The 22,469-nt window shown below is 31.2% G+C and overlaps 1 long non-coding RNA gene and 1 pseudogene across 1 annotated transcript; one reads left to right on the top strand and one right to left on the bottom strand.

Moving 5' to 3' along the window:
* Positions 1–1,488: 1,488 nt before the first annotated feature.
* Positions 1,489–6,600, bottom strand: LOC114737328 (receptor-like protein kinase 5; annotated as a pseudogene).
* A 5,418-nt stretch (positions 6,601–12,018) lies between these two features.
* Positions 12,019–12,894, top strand: LOC114737333 (uncharacterized). The gene is made up of 3 exons (XR_003739424.1): positions 12,019–12,071; positions 12,447–12,507; positions 12,616–12,894. It is a non-coding gene; the product is annotated as an uncharacterized LOC114737333 (long non-coding RNA).
* The last annotated feature ends 9,575 nt before the right edge of the window (positions 12,895–22,469 follow it).

The raw sequence follows: 22,469 nt of genomic DNA, 5'->3' as shown, positions 1-22,469 counted from the left end.
AGTTGTAAATTTTACAAGTTAGGTTGTAAATTTCGGAAGGTTAACTGTAATTTTTAAAAGATTACTTGCAAATCAGTTTGTAAATTATGAAAGTGTTGTAAATAATACTCCTCTGATATTAAATATAAGATCTCTTTTGTAGTATAAATTACATTACAAAAAGAGTCTTATATTTTGTTAGATTCAGGCATTAGTTTTCTCCATTGCAATTAAATGATTATGATAATAAGACACTTGCTGCCAGAGTTGGAAATTGGTTTGTTAGATTCCAATATTCTTTCCAATCTCTTTTTTTTTTTTTTGTAAATATGCACTTCAGTTTTTAACTGGATTGTATAAGCTACACTTTCAAAATGTTTAAATATTTAATATATTTTTTAATTAATTGTATGTCTCCCTTATTATCTCCGTTTTTCTATTAATTACTATTAATTATAAGTCTGCTCCAGGGCTGTCAGCTTCGCCCCACTTGCTGCTAGAGTTGGAAAGCGGTTCGATTTTTTGGCCAAACGGAAAGCGGTTTGTTAGATTGTAATATTCTCTCCAATCTTTTTTTTTTAAATATAAATTTCAATTTTTTAACTGGATTGTATAAGCTACACTTTGAAAATGTCTAAATATTTAATTTTTTTTTTTAATTAACTGTATGTCTTTTTTATCTCTGTTTTTTTTACTCATTCTCTTTCTCACTCACACTCTCCATAAATAATAATATTTTAAAATATTTTTTTATATTTACTATCATCATCATTATCAGCATTATTGTTGTTGTTACTATTATAATTAAAATGATGCTGCCAAGCATTATCAATATCCGATCTTCTTTCCCTCTTTGAAGTCTTATTAGGAGAGTTACAGCAATACAACATCAAAGATTCTGATATTCTTTTCTACATAACTAAAATGGGTCCCTGCAACGAAGCAGTGTCAGCAAAGCCACCTTCATGGAAGGCCTACTAGCTGCCTATGCTGTTGTACACATCAACCCAAGTTTAGAGACACGAAACATTTCGTCTGCGTAGCATGCTTCCTTAATTTCTTCACCTAGTACTTCTACGTCTCCACCAATCACTCTCCATGATTAGCTTCTTTTGCAGTTGTCAGTACCAATAGAACAACCCATAAGTTATATACTTAAATCTTTTTAGTGATTTTTCTTGTTTGAATATACTCTGCATCTGAAGCTGAAAGTTCCCCTTAGAATGTAACTTATATGTGTCAGTTAGAAATTTAAATGGGTAGGTTCAGCTGGAGCAATATTGCAGAATGAACTTGAGATAGACTATAGGATTGCAGATTATTCTTCTGGATAATTAACTGAGATAGAACAGATGGTGGTATGCTAAAATTCTTTCATATATTACGTAGTGGTGATCATGTGTGATCATCTCTTTATTTCACATATATTGACATTCTTATCCAACTTAAAGTTACATAATGAGCTTATCCACTTGTCTCAAAGGACAAAGATCATTTTCCACTTCTGAGCTATTTGGAATTCTTCAGCAGAGGAACAACGTTAAAGATTTCAGGACTCCTTTCTCCAGAACCAAATGGATCCCTGCAACGAAGCAGTATTTGCAGAACCTCCTTTATGGAAGGCCTACTGGCTGGAAGTATTGCAGTACACATCACCCCAAGCTTGAACACGCCGCATATTTCATCCATATAGCATGCTTCCTTAATCCCTTCATCAAGAACTTTTTCTACATCTCCACCCCCGTGGCGCTGTGCCCATTCTGCAAGAGATGAGGTTTCATCTCCCTGAGTTGCTTCTTTTCCAGTTGTCAGTTCCAGCAACACCACCCCAAAGCTATACACATCAGTCTTTTCATTGATTTTGCTTGTTTGAAAATATTCTGCATTCCAAAGTGAAAATTCACGTTAGATTGAATCCTGTATATGCATAGAAAAACATGAAAGAGATAGAAACATGGTGCAAGTAATTCACCTGGAGCAATATAGCCAAATGATCCTGCTACAACTGACATGGTTACTGTGCTTGGCTTGATCAACATTTTTGCAAGACCAAAGTCTGCAACTTTTGCATTGAATTTCGAATCCAAGAGGATGTTACTCGTTTTAATATCACGATGAACGACCCGAGGGGAACAATCGTTGTGCATATAGGTCAGACCTTGCGCAACTCCTATAGCTATCTGCAATCTTTTTGGCCAATCAAGAACAACATTATGGTCTGACCTATTCTTCTTACTTAACCAGCGGTCAAGGCTATTGTTTTCTAGATATTCATACACAAGCATCAAAGAATCCTCTCTTGACATATAACACAATAGCTTCACAATATTGTTGTGATGAATCTTGCTCAAAATCTCAACTTCTGCTAGGAATGCATCCTTAAGATTCTGCTTCCACTTGTTGATTATCTTCTTCACAGCAACATAGCCTAAACCATCTATATGGACTTGGTATACAGTACCAAACCCGCCTCTGCCTATAATTTTGTCGTCTGTCAGTGATGATACAATGTTCATTGCACTAAAACTAAAGCTATGAAAGGAAGTCAACTCCCATGAAGTATCCAGTGCTTGCTTTCTTGATTTGTATACTTTAATAATTAAGAAGGCTGCTAAAGGGGCCACTATCACTAGGCCTATGATCAAAGCAAGAGACAGAGTTGATTTGTTGTTTGGCCTTTGAAGGCCAAAACCAGAATTGCACAAGGGAAGGTCTAGCCTTTCAGTATCAACACAAAGACCAGAATTGTTTAGAAAGCTATCAGAATAGACAAGGTTTTCAAATTCACCAGGAATCTTCCCTGTGAAAAAATTGGAGGAGAGATTGAGGTTGTTAGGATTATAGTTTTGATAATAACAAAGTTAGATTAATTGGGTTAAGTATGTTGATCGATCATCTGATCGATCAATCGTTTATCGCTAAGTTTTCAGATAACTGCTCAGGTATAAATCAGTTTTATAGTAAGTGTTTTGATCGAAGAACTATCCGATAAGTTGTTGATCGATAAAATGATCGATTATCGCTAACATGAAAATCACATAAGGTTACAGTTAATTATCGATCACTTGATCGATAACATCAGAAAAACAAACAGGTAACAGATAAAGAGAACCAAATCTGAAGTGTATTTATCGATCACATGATCGATAAATCAGTTATCAATAACGACTTCGATAAGAGGTAACACACTCTACTCGTTCTGCACATTAATTCTGTTATCATTTATCGATCATATTTTCGATCACTTGTTTATCGATCACATGATCGATCATTATGCTCTAACTCTGAATGCAGGTAATCATCTTAAACTGCTGGATCGATAACCTTATCGATCAGAAAATTATCAATCATTTGATCGATAATCAATGTCTTTATCTACTCATATTTAGTTTTTTTGCAACCAAATTATCGATAACATTATCGATAATTTAACTTGTTTGCATAATATCTTTTCACATAACATGATCGATAAAGAGTCTAAGGATTGCTATATTCGCATTAACTTATGTTGAACCATTTTTTCGATCACCTAATCGATCATTGACTTTTTGATAATATGATCGATCATCCGATTTCCTGAAACTCATGTTTTCACAAAACGTGATCAATAATCAGTTTCTTTACCTTACAGGATTAAATTTCTTCTCTCACTTTATCGATCACTTGTTCGAATATTCATTGATCGATCACCTGTTCGATCATTTCAGATAGTCTGTGTCTTTCACTGAATATATTCATGCTCATGGTTTATCGATAACATTATCCATCATCCATTTATCGATAATCTGTTCGATCATCAATGACTAAAGTTTCATTTCAATAACATTTGAATTATCGATAATCTGTTCGATCAACAAGTGTTCGATCACTTGTTCGATCATGGAACGATTTCAGTTTACTATGATAATTCTTAAAGTCAATGATCCAACACTTGATCGATAATATTGTTGAACTTATTCGAAAAGCTTTCATTCAGTTTATCGATAACCTGATCGATCAACAAGTAATCGATCACCACTTCGATCAACATACCCAGAATGTCTTTCTGCTCTTTCTACAGACAAATCATTTCGTCCAAGATCATTGAATGATAAATTTGTTTTTCTTCTTGTTCTTAATTAAAACCTACACCACAAGACTCCTTGTTGCTTAAAGTTTTAAAATGTGCAGATTACTAAGAAAGAATACAACGGCTCTTCAACGGGATTACGTAAACTGCAATCTACAGTGTCAGAAGCTCAGACGCATTAATGGCGGAACCGTTGAAACCGGGAAAACACGCAAATTGAGTCACAACGGCTAGAAGCTCTTCCATCTAACGGCTAATTAACGACCTCAACTATAAAAGGCGCAAAGAAGCATTAATGAAGAGATTGAATACCGGAACTACCACCTGTGATTATTAAGTTTAGCATTCAATACTCTGTTTTCTGCAATACTACTGAGTGTCAGTGTTCATCATTAAATTCACTCTGTAAGAGAGTCGATAGCTACTCTTCATTAAATACTATTGAGTGATACTCAAGAGTGTGGACTCTTGAGAGGGCTTGTATCCTTACGGGAGTAAGGGGGAGTGATTGAGCGATTCAATTACTGTACCGAGGCACCAAGAGCCTTGTCGATCTTGGAAGATAGTAAAATACTCAGAGGTGTTCTGAGGACTGGACGTAAGTCAAGTGGTTAAGACCGAACCAGTATAAATCTTGTGTCTTCCCTCTGCGGTGAAATCTCTCCTGACTCTGACTCTCTGTTTTTCAATACTGTCTCGTTTTAATTCTAAATTTTTGTAACTCACCCAATTCACCCCCCTCTTGGGTGAGATTGATTCTAACAGAGGTTTGTCAGGGTCATTGACAATTTACCGAGTTGAGGTGGAACATCACAGGAGAGCTGATTATTTGACAAATCTAGTTGTTCTAGGACAGGTAAACCATCAAAAGAATATGGGATTTGTCCAGAGAGTTGATTGTGGCTCAAATTTAGAGCATTGAGAGATTTCCAAGATATAATTTCTGATGGAAGTGGTCCTATTAGTTGGTTTTGATCAAGCAACAATTTTGTTAGCTTAGAAAGAGTCGTAAGCTCTTGTGGAATACTTCCATTGAAGAAATTGTTGCTAGCTTTAAGCTCAATCATATTCTTCCAAGTAGATACTCCTGTTGGAATTCTACCAGAGAATTGATTGTTGTTGATCGACAAACTTGAAAGATTCCAAGCCAATCTTTGAGGTAGCTCGCTAGTGAACTTGTTGTTGCTGACCGTTAAAGTCATCAAATTCTGTGATGTCCAAAGGCCGCCAGGCATTTTGCCGGAAAAACTATTATTATCAAGAAATAAGTGTTGCAGGCTACTGCACCTCCCTAGTGATTCTAACAGCTCCCCCCTTAGATTGTTGTCATTAGCACTTGCACCAACTAACTTGCCATTGTAACATAAATCCTCTGGCAATTTTCCTGTCAATCTATTGGTTGCAACCTGGAAGGTTTGGAGTGGCGAATAACGACCGAAGTAAGGAGGAAGAGTGCCTGATAGATGGTTTTGGCAAACCATGAAATCTACTAGAGCTGGCAGATGAGCAAGGCTTTCGGGTATCTCTCTTGATAGTTGATTCATATCCAAACTCAAGTTTGTCAGCTTTGTGAGCTTCCCAAAACCATCTAGGATTTTTCCAGTAAGAATATTGTGTGAAACAATATGCTTCACTTTTTGCAGGTATTTCCCCAGATAGCCTGTTTTTCCAAGATACAATATGCTGAGATTCTTCAGAGCAAACAAACCACTGGGGATTTGCCCACTTAAGCCATTCTGCGATAAATCCAATTCCACCAAACTGACCAGTTCTCCAATAGTTTCTGGAATTTTCCCAGTCAAATTCTCGTTTCCCCCCAGTGTAACAATTCAAGATTGGACAAGTCGCCTATTTCATCAGGGATACTGCCGTTAAATTCACACCAGTGAAGATGAAGATTTCTCAACTCCTTCAACCTTCTGATGTTGGCCGGAATGTTGTCGGAGAATTTGTTGGCGCCAAGATTAAGGAAGCGCAAGTTGGCCAGTCGGTCAATGTCATTTGGAATCGGACCCAAAAAGTTGTTGTGAGAGAGGTCAAGGTACTCAAGCTTGGAACAATTGTAGAGAAATTTTGGGAACTCCCCAAGGAAATAATTAAGCTGAAAATCAATAAAGGTGAGATTTTTAAGGTCACAGAGGAAAGGAGGCATCGTTTTGGTGATGTTCAAGTCACCAAAATCTAATTTTGTGACAGAGTCATGGGTGCAGTTGATGCCAGGCCAAGAACAATGAGAGGAATCCGATGGGGCCCACTAATCGAGGAATGGATGAAGGTGTTGTTTTATGTTCAGTAGGACTGCATGTTCTTGATCATAGAGATGAAACTTGTTAGTCTCAGCATCACTTAGAACAGTAAAAAAGCAACAGAAGAAGAAGAAAATGGAGTATAAGTAATCTGGCATTTTGGCAAGCAATTGGGTTTGCTCACAAGTTATTGTTTCACTCACCAAATTATTGCTCCAAGAAGATGAAGATATAAGAGATGCACCTGCACTTTACAATCATCGAACTTGCCTGACGACTCGGAAAAGAGAATCAACGCCATTCGAGGGGCCCCCTAGTGGAAAGTGAAAGATAAACGAAAGTCCAAAATCATCATTAATTGTTTGAGTGATGCTGGCTGGGCAACTGATAATGGCCATCAGAAGCATATTTCCTGTTGAACGGAAAAGTGCAGAAAGAAAGTAAATCCTTTGAAGGAAGGATAACATGGAGTTCTTATCCTTGTTACTGATATAAGAGATCGAATGGAATCTTGGCACTCCCAAGTTTGACTTCAAACGTGCAAACCCACGTGGAGTCAGGTTACAGGGAATTATTTAGTGATGTGACGTGAATATAGGTTTTTTTTTTTAAAAAAACCTACAGGGCATGCCTCTTCCATAGATTCAAATTTATAATCTTAATTTTTTTAAAATATAGGTAATTATGAAGCAACTTGGAATTCCGCGTTTGATGACAACGAACCCCGGATGAGTGAAGCCCACATGTTTGCTAAAAAATGTCAAGTGGGGGCAGGAAAAGTGCAGAAAGAAAGTAAATCCTTTAAAGAAAGATGACATGGAGTTCGTTTGATGACAACGAACCCCAGATGAGTGAAGCCCACATGTTCGTTAAAAAAGTCAAGTGGGGCAGGAAAAGCGCAGAAAGAAAGTAAATCCTTTAAAAGAAAGATGACATGGAGTTTTTATACTATTATTTGTCACTGATATAGAGAATCGAATGGAATCTCATCTCAGCACTCCCATGTGGAATCAAATTATAGGGAATTATTTAATAATTAAAAAAAAACAGTTTAGGTGAACCGTCTTTAAACCATGCTTAAGAATTGAATAATTTGGAATGATTAGAAAAAAAGTAAAAAAATAATTTTGAAGTATGTATATTTATTTTTTTTAAAACTAATTGTCTCATTTATAAATTAATATATAATCTACTAAGGCATATAAGTATTTTGGAAAATGGTTTGTTAGATTGCAATGTTCTCTCCAATCTTTTTTTTAAATATAAACTTTCAATTTTTTAATTGGATTGTATAAGCCGCGCTTTAAAATGTGTAAATATTTAATATATTTTTTAAAATTAACTGTATGTCTCTCTTATCTGTGTTTTTCTACTTATTCTCTCTTTTACTCACACTCTCCATAAATAATGATATTTTAAAATATTTTTTTATATTTACTTTTTTTTTTTAATCAATTTTAACTGGTTGGATATTTAGATGAGCGAAGCCCGCGAGTTTGTTGAAAGTGAATAGGGAAGGAGCACGCCCCTGTTGAAGCTGAGGGCATCCGAGAAATTTCCGTCGCGCAAAAAAGACAAAAGATGTCGACGGTTTGGGGGGGGGGTGGAGGATCCTGACTGGCGCAAAAGGCCTTTTTGGAACCATTTGTTAATTAATTTTTTAATGAGGAATTTATCACTAATCATATCAAATAACAAAACTAATCTTTGAAAAATGTACTACTACTTCCGGTCCTAATTATAAGAGTCAGTTAACTAATTTAAAGAGATTAAGAAAGTAAGTTGAGTTAGTTATTTATCCTAAATATGTATTGTATTTCCTAAAATATCCTTATTAATTAAGTGTATTGACTATAACTATTATTGTTATAAGGCCTACTTTGAGAAAAAAATGTATAAATATGAGAGACAAAGTGGATTGGGATCTTATATTTAGGATCAAAATAAGAGTCAAACAGGGTCTTATATTAAGGACCGAACGTAGTACTACATTTTAAAATATATTATTTCACATTAAATATTTTTGAGAAAACTGGGATAAATCTTCATTTGAAAAATTTACTAGTCCGTAGAGCTTTGTGAAGGATTAGGGTTTTCAAGATAGATAAGTTTGCTCATAAAATGATCATAGAGCCCTTGAGTACATGTACATGTACAACTCCTAGATCCCGTTTATTTAATAACATCTCCCATGGTAATCACCACTCACATGTAAGGATATATTTTTAGATTTTAGTATAATATAATCATGTCTGATTGACCATAATTAGATAAATAATCTCTTGAAAATCTGCTCCTTGCTAAAGGTATAAAACCCAATCCCAAGGACAACCATTTTACCCATAAATTAAATACATCTTTCTTATATAAAATGTGAAAAAATAGGTTGCACTATGCATAATTTGTGAGGAACAAAAACCGGACTAGAAACTAAATTAGTTGAGGTAGTGGTTCAAGGGTTAGTGAGTTAAATCAGGATCAACTCAAACTCTCAGAGTCAAACAGGTCAAATTAAAATAATATCATTTAATTAAAAATAACATAATACAATAACATTAACAATCACTAATTATAAAATATAAGGAAATATAATAATAGCTTGATAACAATAATAACATACAACAATATTGAGAATTTTGATATGTATGATTTTTTAATAACTAGAATTAATAATCATTGATATAAAAATTATCATTAAAATTCATAGTGATTGATATATTAGGAGCCGAATAAGGAAAAGTATGACTAACATCAATATAATTATCCAAATTGGTTTACATCAATTTGCAGTAGTTCAGCTTTTGGCCAGTTCAGCACTCTAACTAGGTCAGGCTACTAGCTGGTTCATGATTCTAGTTGAATTGGTTGATTCAGTTTTGTTTTTTTTTTCCTTGATAATCTGTAAATAATTAATATAACTTGTTATAATTTTTATTTTATATTTAATATAACTGATAATCATCGTTGATATTACAATTCTACTTATTTTAGAAATAAGACGGGACTTTCAAATTCAAATATTATACACACAAAAAAAGTATGTGTAATTATACATACTCTGTTCGGTTTTAAATATAGGAGTTAGTTAAAAAGTGTGTTTCAGTCCTAAATAGATAATAATCTCCATTTATTTTGTCCTCCAAATTTATACTACGTCGAGTCTTTAATATAAGAATTATATATCTAATTTAAGGATAAGGGGGAGATTAATTTAGTTAGTTATTAGTCATAAATATTTGTTGACATCTCTAAACTATTTTGTTTTAGTCATATATGCATTGGAATACCCTTTGGTGGAACCTCTCACAATTAATAGAGATATCTTGAGAAAAATAAGAAGTAAAATAGATTAAAATCTTATATTTAGAACCAAATTTAACCCTCAATTAACCTTCATATTAAAGACCAAAGAGGTAATAATATTGTCTTCAAATTATCTTTATTAATTGGACGTATTAAAAGAATTTCTATGAATGATACAAATGATTAAAAGAGATATTATAAAAGAAACCAATACAAATATTTTACAAATAACTAATTTAATTAATCTATTTACTCATTTCATTTTCTCACTATTCATATAAGATCAGCAAACAAATGGCTCATCCCGCTACAATTCAATGCTTCCACGTCAGATCCGCCACATGGCATGATGATGGGGTTACACGCATATTAAGCCATGCCTGTGCAAGCTTTCAAGCTTAAATCTAAAATTTGTCATATTTCTATTTATGTATAATGTTTAAAATTAATAGCAACTTATATTATTTATAAATAGTACACAATGTTACTTTTTTTAAAAAAAATTCATATTTTATGCAAAAATATGCCTAAATTTTGAGATTCTTGAGCTTTGTTTATTTTTCAATGAATCATAGTGCAGCCTTTTGTGCTTTAAAAATAAATAATATTATTCATGATTTGAAAATAATTTAACTTAATATAAATTTTAGATAAGATGACACATTATTTTTTAAAGAAGATAATACTCCGGTTCTTATTATAAGTTTCAAATAATTAATTCACGGATAATGAACCATTAGTTACAATTAGTTAAAAATAATAAATAGGTTAGAAATATAGTTTTGTTTCCAAATATGCCATTGTAATAAATGAGACAAAGGATGAAAAAGAATGTGTGGAAAAATGTATTAAATATTAAGATAAATTTAAATTGAAGCTTATAAAATAGACCACGCTCCTTTTCAAATTAAAAGCTTATGAAATTAGGTGGTGGAAGCAGTACTTAAGAATTTTAAAATTTGGAAATAGCAAACTATAATAGGGTGTTTACATACATACATACTTAAGAATTTTAAAAAGAATCAAGAAGGATATTATTATTATTATTAGTATTATTTTCTATTGATTTCTTATTTATTTTTTTTTTTGTGGGTCTGGACATAATAGGGTATTTACACACACACTCTTATAAGGGATGGAATGAATTAAGATATTATGTTGATTACCAAGACTTACTTCTCAAAGGGGAAAAAAATTATATGTGAGAGAGAATTTTGAGGATTCATATGGACAAGCATGACATGAGAATATTTATACGGAAATGGTACTTAAATGTGGGCTTGACTTTATATGATGTGATGCGTACAGTCTTGCTCACTAATTTATTGACATCATTTTCTTGGTAAAGGGGTAACTTTTTTTCCCGTTTCTGATCCCCCGCATCTTCAATCGTACTCTGCCAACTGATAGAGCGGAAGCAAAGTAGGCACAAGATATAAAATTCAACTATGATTATAAAATTTGATATTAAAAAAACTATGATCACAGCATACTCTTTGATTTTAAATATAATAATTAGTTAACTAATTTAGAGATTGATTAAATTAATTAAGTTAATTATTTGTAACAATTATATGTTAGTTTTTCAAAGATATCTCTTTTAATAGTTTGCAATGAAATTATTTTATTGATGAAATTTTTTGAATATGTACAATCAATAAAAATTATTTTAAAAAATTATAAATTTAAGAATTAAAATAGATTAATATCTTATATTTAAAATCAAAATAATTAACTATTGTGTATATTTGACCCCAATACTAGTTCAAAAGTAGAAACAAACCAAGGTGCTGAATTCTTGGTCATTGAAATTTAAGTGAAGCTTTTGAAAATAAAAATGAAATTGTACCTCGATGTAAAATGACTGAAATGCTTTACGAACACCAAGCCATCAAATCTATTTATTAATCACATAATACAAATTATGAATTTTTGAAGTTAACTTAAAATCTGCAAACCGCAAAAGTTCAAGGGAAATGAAATTGGGCCTGAATTTGAGTCCTTCTCATCTCTATTTATTGCCCTTGAAGAAATCCAAGCCAGCTTTCATCGCCAATTATTGGTCTCTGCTTTCGAAATAAGGTATGGGCCGTTTGACTAGATGATAAAAATAAAACACTGAAAAAGAAAATGATTAAAATTGAAATTTTATTAGAATAATGATGATGATGCAAATGAGACGAATGCCAGCTAGGAAGAAAATATTCGAGTGTATACAAAAATTTTGGTAATTCTTTATTAATTTCGTTAACGTTTCATATTAAATTTCCCTTGATTGAGAGTGGGCTTATGGGCCCAGAAGAGATGGGCCTAATTTATTCTTCTTTTTATCCATCACGCAGTTGAGGCCCTTTGCGGAACGAGGGGAACAAAATAAAAATACGTTGGACCATTCCAGAAAGAAAGCCACAACTACGGTCAATGGCGACCGCATCCAAGAGATTGAAGACTGATCATCGGCCGCCGCCTCGCCGGTAAATCAATGACGTCTCCGCCGGTTCTCTCTTTCTCTGTTTTTCTTTTATAATCTCTCTCTCTTTCTTCGTCTCCAAATTTACGAGAGCAATTCGAGAACTTGTTCTCCTTGTGGATTCTCGTGAGAAATACAATTTTGTCGTGGGTTCGTTCCGCTCGATAGAGAGAATAACGTTTCATATTGTCACTGAGAGCGATTTGATACATATTTCTGGTTCATAATTCTGCATCTTGCAGCTTACCGCTCGTTTATGTTTACTTCTATCAGTTCAATCAAAGATCCGTTGATGTTCCATGGGATTTCTCTGTCTCCTTAAATTCTGAATGAGAATACAAAAGGGGCTAAATTCTGAATCCGTCTTGGTTACTTACAGGAATGTAGCTTCATCGGATGAAAAGAACGACAAAGCTGCAATACCAGCAGGTGGATTGCAGGTTTGTCTCTGTTTATGGCCGTTTGTGCTTGTGGCATTGGTATATTCAATGTTCTTATATTTAGATCTGTTTAGTAGTACAATTCCAAATTTCATGTGTCATATTCAGGCTCCTGTGGCTCAAACAAGTGGATCCAATTTGAGGGTTCAACAGGCCAAAAACTTTGCTGTTGCACAGGCGCAAGCGGATGGTTGCACTGGGAACTACAAGATCTTTGATTCATCCTTTGGCAATTTTCTTGTGCCTGTAGTCCCAGCTCGTGCAGATCTAGCTCTGTAATTCGTCTTTGGACCCAATTCGAAGCCGTATGTCTCTTATTTTATGTGAAAGGGATGGAGAAATGATAATATTGTAGAGGAGATCACGGGTTTGATTTCATTCATAATTTATCGGTTAGTGCTTTCCTTTTAATTAAAAGTAAAAACATAACATCCAAAGAACCAAAGGTGTTGAATATAATAGAAGAAATTAGTTCTTTATATTTGGAGATCCAAAATTTGAATTCCTTTGGCCTTCTTTCAGATTTCCTAATTAGTTTAATTTTCAATTTGATTCTAAATATAAAATTTTAACCCACTTTATTTCTTTTATTTATTTATTTCAAAGTAGTTTTTATAGTAGTTGCATATGTTAAAAATTTCATCAAATGATAGTTTTAACTAATATATATGATTAGCAATAAATTAGTCAATTAATTCTTGTATTAAAGACGGAAGATAGTTTCATATATAAGCTGAAGTTGCGGGAAAGTGGTCTTTAGCGCTCTAAACTTTTAGGTCCTGTTTGGTATGAAGCTTTGAAAATTAAGGATTGAGATTGAGATTATAATTGAAAAAAATCATTAAAATAATACTTAGCATGAGTAATTGTTTGTTATATGGGATTAGGCAAACCCATGGAGATGAGATTGGGGAATATCACTTTTTGCCCTGATATTCTCCAATCCCACATTCATGGGTTTGACTAATCCCATATAATAAACAATTTTTTATATTAAACATTCTTTTAATAGATTTTCTCAATTGCAATCATAATCCTAATCTCTCATTTTCAATACTTCCTACCAAACGTAATCTTAAATTTGTTAACTATGTTTTCTTAAACTATATTTTTGTGTGCGTATATACTTCCTTAGATTTTGAGTTACACGAAAATGAGAACATAAATATAAAAGTTCAAGGTTTACTATAAAGTTTCAAAAATTAACGAGTTATTTACATATAGCATAAAGTTTAATGGATTCTAATATAATTTAGCCTATTATTAATTATTAATAGGAATTTTGACTGAAGTTAATCATATCATTAGAAACTAATTTCTTAATAAAAAAAATTTACAGACTTGAACCTAAATTAACCAAAATTTGAGGGGGTAAATTTTATTTTAAGTAAGAGATATATTTCGAGTTTTAGCTTTCTTTGTCCCTAAATATAACTCATAACATCAGGGGTGAATATTTGGTTTTTCAGTTTAATTTTTTATTATGACTGAAATAATTAAAGAACTGAACAGAGTCAATTTCAAAAACAAAATCAAAATTAATTAACCAAATTCACAGAAACCGAATTAACTAAAATATTTTAATTCGGTCAATCAGTCAAGTGAAATATATAAATGTGAAAGGTGATTTTAAATTAGAAAATCATGATAAAACCATTGGCAAAAAAAATAATAATAAAACACAATTACAACCATTAATCCTATTTTATTATTTAATATCATTTATTATAATACTCCTCCGGCGCTAAATGACCCATTTTATAATGTAATGGGTCTTATATTTGAGATCTAAGGGAGTAATATTTATTAAATATAAATATACTTAAACTCATCGTTCAAGCTCACATACTACCATATATATACTTATTATAACAATATTTATTAAATATAAATATATTACATATGTATTTTGGTTTTTTGGTCCTGAACTTTATTGTCTAATAACTGAATTCAACATGGAAAACCGAATTGTTAAAAAATAAAATCAAATAATTAACAAAAAAACCAAAATTGAATTTGATTTGGTTCAGTTTTCAGTTATGGTTCTGTTTTGCTCACTCCCACATAATAAAGATTTTTAGATATAATTAATAATTTCTTTCAAAAACAAAATATCCCGCTTGGCATAAAAGGGAGGTTTTACTATTGATCTTCTATAGAAACAGAAAAAGGTCTTGTTGAGACTTTCGTCTCCTTGTTGGTTCTTCTCTCAAGAGGTGGAAATTGTTAATCATAAGGATCTATCATCTCAATACAAGGAATGGGTTGATTTGAAAGTGGTTGGATGACAGGAATTACTGAATCTGAGCTTTTCTTGGAAAAAAGATCTTCATAACTTTTTTCTTTAAGTAAATCATACAGAGATAATTTATAAGAAGAAACAACAGAAATAGGAAAATTTCATTTTTTGCAATTTTGTTTTGAGCCATGATCATAATCATCATGATGATATCTATAATTTTTTTGAGAACAGGAGGATGCATAAGTCTTCTCTCCCCGCTTTTTGCTATATATCTCATATGGTAAGCCCATCCAGGTTCATCTCTATCATTCGATGTTTCCCACCAAAAAGGTTCATCTAGTGCATGATCCCATAGAAAATAACTATTTATGTGAGATACATAACAAGGTCTAGCATTTTGATCTACCCAAGTGTTTGGATGATCTCTTTTGGATGGAACATAGGCTGGAGTGATTGACAAAATATGTCCAGAAAGAATAAAAGGTCCTTCTCAACCTGGTCTGGTAAAAACGAATTTGACCATACCATTTGAGAGTCTCCTCAAGGTTGGAGATGTAGAGATGTGTACTTCCTTTTGGACATCATGAAACTGTTTTTCATAATTAGTGATCCACTTAAATGGCATCAGTTGAACAAGTTCTTCTTTAGGTATTTGTCTAGGGATCTGAATGATAGAGGTATCCTTAGCTCTTTCTGAGACAACATAAAGAGCATCTTTTGGAGAGTTAAGAAAGTAAAGATCTAAAGCATGATTTTAAAGTCTGTAGATAATTTGATGATGTAGAGTTGCTACAATAGCTCTGGAATCTTGATTTGCTTTGAATATTTGAATTTGGACTTTCAATCTATCAATCAAGGTTGGATCTAAAAGTTTTATATTGAAGTTTAGAGCAATAATGAGAATGACACTGTCATTACTAAGAGTGGTCAGTTTGAAAGTTTTATATTGAAGTCTGGAGCAATAGTGAGAAACTCAATATGTGCTTTTTTTTTTTATAGATAATGAAGAAATCGACTCTAAATCCTTATCTTAAGAAGAAGAACAATATGGGTACTTATACTCTCTTGATCAATCCGTCAATACCCTCTAGTTTCCAAATTCCTACCTGTCTAACATCACCCGTCTCTTACCCTAAAGAATTTGATTGTAGTAAGATTTTCAAAATGTCTTATTCTATCTTAAGACAATTAAGAAACCTCAACCATTACCTCCTTCTGTGTAATCCAAATCTTTTCCTAGACCTCTAGTAAGACCACCTCATTTCCCTCCATTTGAAAATCTTTTTTAACCTTCACTTTCATATACTAAACCCATTGAACCAAAACCATCCTCTCGAGGAGTAAAAATCAGATATCCGCCATATTCTCCACCTAAAACAAGTTCTCCTCTAGATAAAGAAAAGGGAGACTTGGAGAGAATTCATGAAAACACACTTGGAGAGTTCATATAACTCCTTTTGCCCCTATCACTTGGTAGAGCTTAGTTCTTATAGACTTTTGGATTACAATACGACAAATAGACTAAAATTATTGTTACAAACATTAGAGTAAAGATTCTAGACAGACACATGACATAAAGGTAAAGATGCTTTTAATTATTAAAATAGGACAAGCACTCTTTAACTTAAAACAAATTTAAAGTAGACAAGTGACATAAAGATACATGAGTCACTTAAAGTAGATTCATGGTAGGTCATCCTTATCTCTAGTCCTTGTGAATGTGTATATGATTTGGAGACAAATTCATGCAATGTTCAGAATCAAAGTTGTCTGGATCAGAATGATAGATTTCATATGCATAATGGAACTAGAAAAATGATGGTAATGTTGGTTGTAGAAATCAAAGTCCTTCATATTGGGTAAGTTGAATCTGTAAGTCATCCTAATAAGGATCTTGGGAGTGTTTACTATTAATTTATTTACTCATTTCATTTTCTCACTATTCATATAAAGTCAACAAGCAAAAGGCTCATCCCGCTACAATTCAATGGTTCCAACTCCGAAGTCAGATCCCCCACGTGGCATGATGATGGGTTACACGCATATTAATAAATTGATTTTCTGATAGCAAGCATAGAGTATGGGTGGAAATTCAAGTAGGCCTAATCAGCATTGCTTATTTTAGGTTCCTAAGCTATAATTAAGTGTCTCCATCTATATAGGGTAACTTTTACATGGCCATTCAAGCGTCTCTGCTACATTTTAAATTATTTTAAATTATTTTTTTCACAATTACTTCTCCATTACAACTGTTTTTTCAAACAGAAATTTGATTATATATATTTTTTGAAAAAAGATGCTATTTGTCGAAGTTAAGAATCACAACTTCTATAATTGCTGGGGGCACACATACTAATTAATAATTTGATATTAGGTAATACGAGTATAATTTTATTTGTGTCACCTTCGTTTTCATTTGAATTGTGGGACATCGTATATGGAAGATATCGAAATGATTGTACTTTTTCACATCTATTGTCCGTAAAAAAACTGACGAGTCCAAAGCTATGCACATGCGCACGACCAATATACCAACTATATGATGGCAAAAAAAAAAAAAAAAAGAATGGAAGCGACAATATAAGCAATAACTTTATATTCATATTTATCATAGATCCTAGTTGACCTCAATTAGTTGAGATTTTTTTTTTGTGTTTTAATCATTTAATTGTATAGTTTTAATAACTGTTTATTGATAAAAATAAGCTAATAAACTAAGACAAATTTACAATGAGTTTATATCATTGTCCTCTACTTGTGAGTTTAACAATCTTGATGCATAGATATATTTTTTTTAAAAGAGCATCTGTTTCAGCCAAAGTAAGCTATGATCGTGCATGCTTTCAAGCTCAAATCTAAAATTAGTCATATTTCTATTTATGTATAATGTTTAAAATTAATAGCAATTCATATTATTTATAAATAATACATAATGTTACTTTTTTTATAAAAAAAATCCTTATTTTTTGCAAAAAGATGTCTAAATTTTGAGATCCTTGAGTGTTGTTTATTTTTCAATGAATCATATTGGAGCCTTTTGTGCTTTAAAAATAAGTAATACTACTATTATTCATGATTTGAAAATAATTTAACTTAATGTAAATTTTAGATAAGATGACACATTAAATTTTTTTTAAGAAGATAATACTCCCTCCTTATTATGAGTCTCAAATAATTAATTCATAGATAACGAATCAAACTGTTAGTTAAAATTAGTTAAAAACAATAAATAAGTTAGAAATATAATTTTGTTTCCAAATATGTCCTTATAATAAATAAGACAAAAGATAAAAAAAAGAATATGTGAAAAAATGTAATAGGAGAGAGTACAATAAAGGAGGGTGAATAAATAATTAAGGATAAAATAGAAAAAATGTATTAAACATTAAGACAAATTCAAATTAAAATTTATAAATAGACTATATTCTTCTCCAAATTGAAAGCTTATAAATATGACCAGTGGGAGTAGTACTTAAGAATTTTAAAATTTGGAAATAGCAAACTATAACTAATTCAGCTTATTAGTGGTTTGGCAGATTCCTTCTCCAAGATATTCCCTTCAAGAGCCCTTACTGGTTATTAGGAAGTAGGAACATAACGATTTATTTTTCGGGTTAGTAAAAGCAGAGACCCTCTTATATTTTTAATTTGGGAGAACTAGAACAAAGGATCTATAGAAAAAAATATTGGGAAAATTAGAGAGAAGGATCAGGAGAAAAAGATATTTATTAGAAAGGATCTTAAAAACTTTAATTATTTAAAAAGACCAAATATTAAAATATAAACTTAAAAAGATTAAAATCACCCCTATTCACACCACAACCCCTATATTCTCTCACCACTTCCTATAATTTTCATATCATTTAGTAGAATAATTACAATTTATTTGAATTAATTCAAACTAATTTAAATTTTAAAGTCAGACATTGATTCTAATTAATTAAATTAATAGCAAGCATTAACTAATTTATTTTTCCATTATTTTTAATTAATAATTTTTTGTGGGCTTTCTGAAAAATGAGCAGGGTAGTAAAGTTCTACCATTCACCAAAAAAAAAAAAAGTTGTTCCACATTTTTACTTATCCATTTTGTACTACTATTTTATTTGAATAAGTGGAATCCTCTTACTTAATAAAATTAAAAATTAAAAATACAAAATGACATAAGAAATTCATTATATTAATAAATATTTGTCATAATAAAAGTAGTTATACTAGTTTGAGTAAGAAAATTCAAGTTTAAACCTACATGATATTTTTTGTTCTTATTAATTATGGATAAGTTATATATATTTTTAATTTTTAATTCAGCTATATAATTTTGATCAGCTCATTATTTAGGAAGCTTAAAATAGGAGTTTCATTTTTTTAAAAAACTAATGGAAGAATAAATTAATTAGTATTACTTACTAATTGAATTGAATTTAATTATTTAGAATTTTTTTGTAACTTTGTAATTCCAATTAGTTTGGATTAATTTGAATAAAATTTAATTATTTTGTTAAAAAAAATTATAGTATATGGTTATAGATAATATATGGGATTTTGTTAAAGGCAAATTGGTAATTTTAAATTTATATTTTAGTATTTGGTCCTCCCAAATAAATACAGTTTTTAAGATCTTCCCCCATAATTATTGTTGCCACTAGGTCCCTCTCCCTAATTTTTCCAAAAATATTTGGTGCGGAGGGTCATAAAAATTATAATTATTTTAAAAGATCACATATTAAGATATAATTTTAAAGAGACTAAATTGCCCATAACTAATCTTCTTATATTCTCTCACATGATATCTCAATTATCTAATAGATAGTGAGTTTTCTCCTTTTTCACTAACCTACATCTCACTCCATGTAGATTATTTGATTCATTTATGATTAGTTGGCAAGTCTGGAACCATATTTTTATATTAGGTGCCTATTCCGACCTGCCCCAAAACTGGCGACCAAGAAATGATTCTTCTCAACCTGCAAAATCAAACATGATATAGTTCAATTCATTTACCCACAAAAACTCCATAATTTGTTTGAGAACAATGTTAATCGTTAGTGTTAAATGCTTGGTCCCTCCCAACAAAGCTCCTCAAATCACACAGACAGTATCTCCTTCGACATGAGACAAAAAAACAACCACCAAAATTAACCCTTAAATCAAATGGAAGTGGTGTGGAAGTTAACATTTTATGAGAATTAAACTAACATTGCCTCAAATCCTTAAACTAACATTTTATAAATCTTGCTCCATTTAGGATCCCCCCCCCCCTTAAATGAAAACAAGAGCAGAGGCAGAGGGAACGAAGTGGATTGGGTCAATTTGGTATTTTAAAATTTATATTTTAACATTTGGTCCTTTTAAATAATTCTAATTTTTATGATCTTTTTTACTAAATATTTTTCTGTAAGGTCCTCTCTTCTAATTCTCCCTTTTAATTTTGAAGCCATTATTCTTTTAAAAAAGTCCCAAAATATCACGTTCTCTTGACACACACTCTCTCTCCTCTCCCTCACGCACACCCACATTGATATCTTAGTTAGGGTGATGAATTTTTGTTGTTGAAATGGATTTTGAGAATAAAATAGATGGTTAATTAATTGATATAAAATGATAGCATAATAATGTTGGTGACGTGGAGGTATGCTTCATTTTATGTATAAAAAAGAATTGCTCTTTATTTTATTTTCGTAAATTTTTAAATCAGTCTCTATGTATAAATTTTGATATTTATGCAATGTAGAGGCCTTTTTTTTTTTTATTAAACTAAAATCGAATATGCCTTTCCTGATATTTTGTGTTAGGTATACCCTTTATAAAGTTATTCTTTGCATCGAATTTAAATTTAAATTTTATATTATTATTCATGACATAAAGTAATTAGGGTATGAAATCTGCAGACATATATCCATTTGGCTAAAAAAGTTATTTAAAACAAAATCGAATGTGTCTTTCCTGATATTGTATGTTAGATTGTTAGGATACACCATCCAAAGTTATTCTATGTGTCTAACTTAAGGATAAATTTTATATTATTAATGACATATAAATAAATAACTATAATATTGATGTGTGAAATTTGAGATCCATTCTTGGGCCAAAAATGAATTTGAGAATTATAATGAGGTGTAAAAAAAAAATCTTAATAATAAGTTAGAAGTTATTATTTCTTACATTGAAATTTGTCATTACAGGCAATTTAATTGAATAATTGTCATTAGAATTTTTTAATAATTATATTTTTTATGACTTTATTGCAATTTTTCTAAAATAAAATCGGAGATAAACTGATTCTGGCAGAGGAAAAAGAAAAGAGATCCATTAATATAATGCATTGGGTTTATTTTTTATTTTTCTCATGTAGCATTGTGATCTTTTTCTTTTTTTGCCAATAATATTTTATTTCCAAGACACATTGTATTATTTTGTCGAAAAATTAATTTTTGAATGTCGAAGTAAAACAACCACATCTTCTGATGAATGCGCCTTTATTTAGACATGTTTAGATATTTTAAGCCTGAGATAAGTTTCTTGGACCAAGAAAAAATGTCTGGATAAGTTTCTGTGGAGTAGTTGTTTTTTTTTTTGTTGGTATAATTCTGTGGAGTAGTTATTAATTATGCTATTTCTCGTGGCTTGCCTCTTTCAACGGGAAAGAAATTAATTTATGAAAATGAAGAATTTATTCCACTTGAGTTTATTTTTTTTTAAAAAATCATCCCTGTATATAATTTTTTTGTGATTTTTAATGATAATTTTTATTTAACCGATGCAGGTCATATGGTTCGGACAAAAATTAAGAAATATGATATTTTAATGTTATTAGAGTTTCCACATTATGCTTATGAAAAAAGAGTTTTCACATCACATATAAAGGACTTACAAAAATTGATTTGTTAACGTTTTTGTAGTTATATATATGGATACATAATCCCTAAATTTATATGTAAACAAACATGAACTTAGCAGTTTAAAAAAAGTTATGTAATTATATGAAAATTAAATATATTGCTATGTATATTTCCCTGAAATTAAAAAAAATAAAAATAACGAGCCGCATTAATTATGGTCTGTGAATGAATGGCATGACTTACTATGAATCTCTCATTATTCGCAGCGAGTTATCAATATCTGACTATTTTTCAAAAATGTAATTTGGATTTAAACTTTTGGCTTATATGCCCATTTTATCTTATACTCATTATTTGAGCCAGTTAGTGATAATCTAAAGTTAAAGTTTATCAACATCTTGAATTATTTTCCTAAATATATTCAGCATTGTAAAATATTTTATTTTTTATTGAATATTCTGAACTATTTTCTAAGCTGGTTGAAGATATCAGTTGCACTTTAATCATTAAGGGGGTGTTTGGCAGCCCTCAAAAGTGCTTCTCAGAAGCACTTTTTGGCAAAACGAAGCAAATTCCTCCACATATTTACTTCGTAAACCGTAAAAGCATTTTTGAAACTATAGTTTGGTTTCTATCCAAACACCTCCTAAATTTACACTTTGACTTTTTATTATGAAGAGGATGAAATTAAAAAGTTGCTTTTTTTTTTTTTACCTGAAATAAAAAAATTGCTTTACAATTTATTCAGTTGCCGCAGAACGGAAACAACATTAATATTCCTGAAGTGTTGATCAGATGGGGACACATCTCCTGTACCTGGATAATGATATTTTATTTTTCCTACTGCGAAAGTTAACCTCCGATTATATGGCTTTCTC

The sequence above is a fragment of the Neltuma alba genome, unplaced genomic scaffold (assembly GCF_004799145.2).
Source record: "Neltuma alba isolate B1F8T4 unplaced genomic scaffold, ASM479914v2 tig00013430_pilon, whole genome shotgun sequence".
Taxonomy (NCBI): Eukaryota; Viridiplantae; Streptophyta; class Magnoliopsida; order Fabales; family Fabaceae; genus Neltuma; species Neltuma alba.
This window is presented reverse-complemented; position numbering and strand designations above follow the sequence as displayed.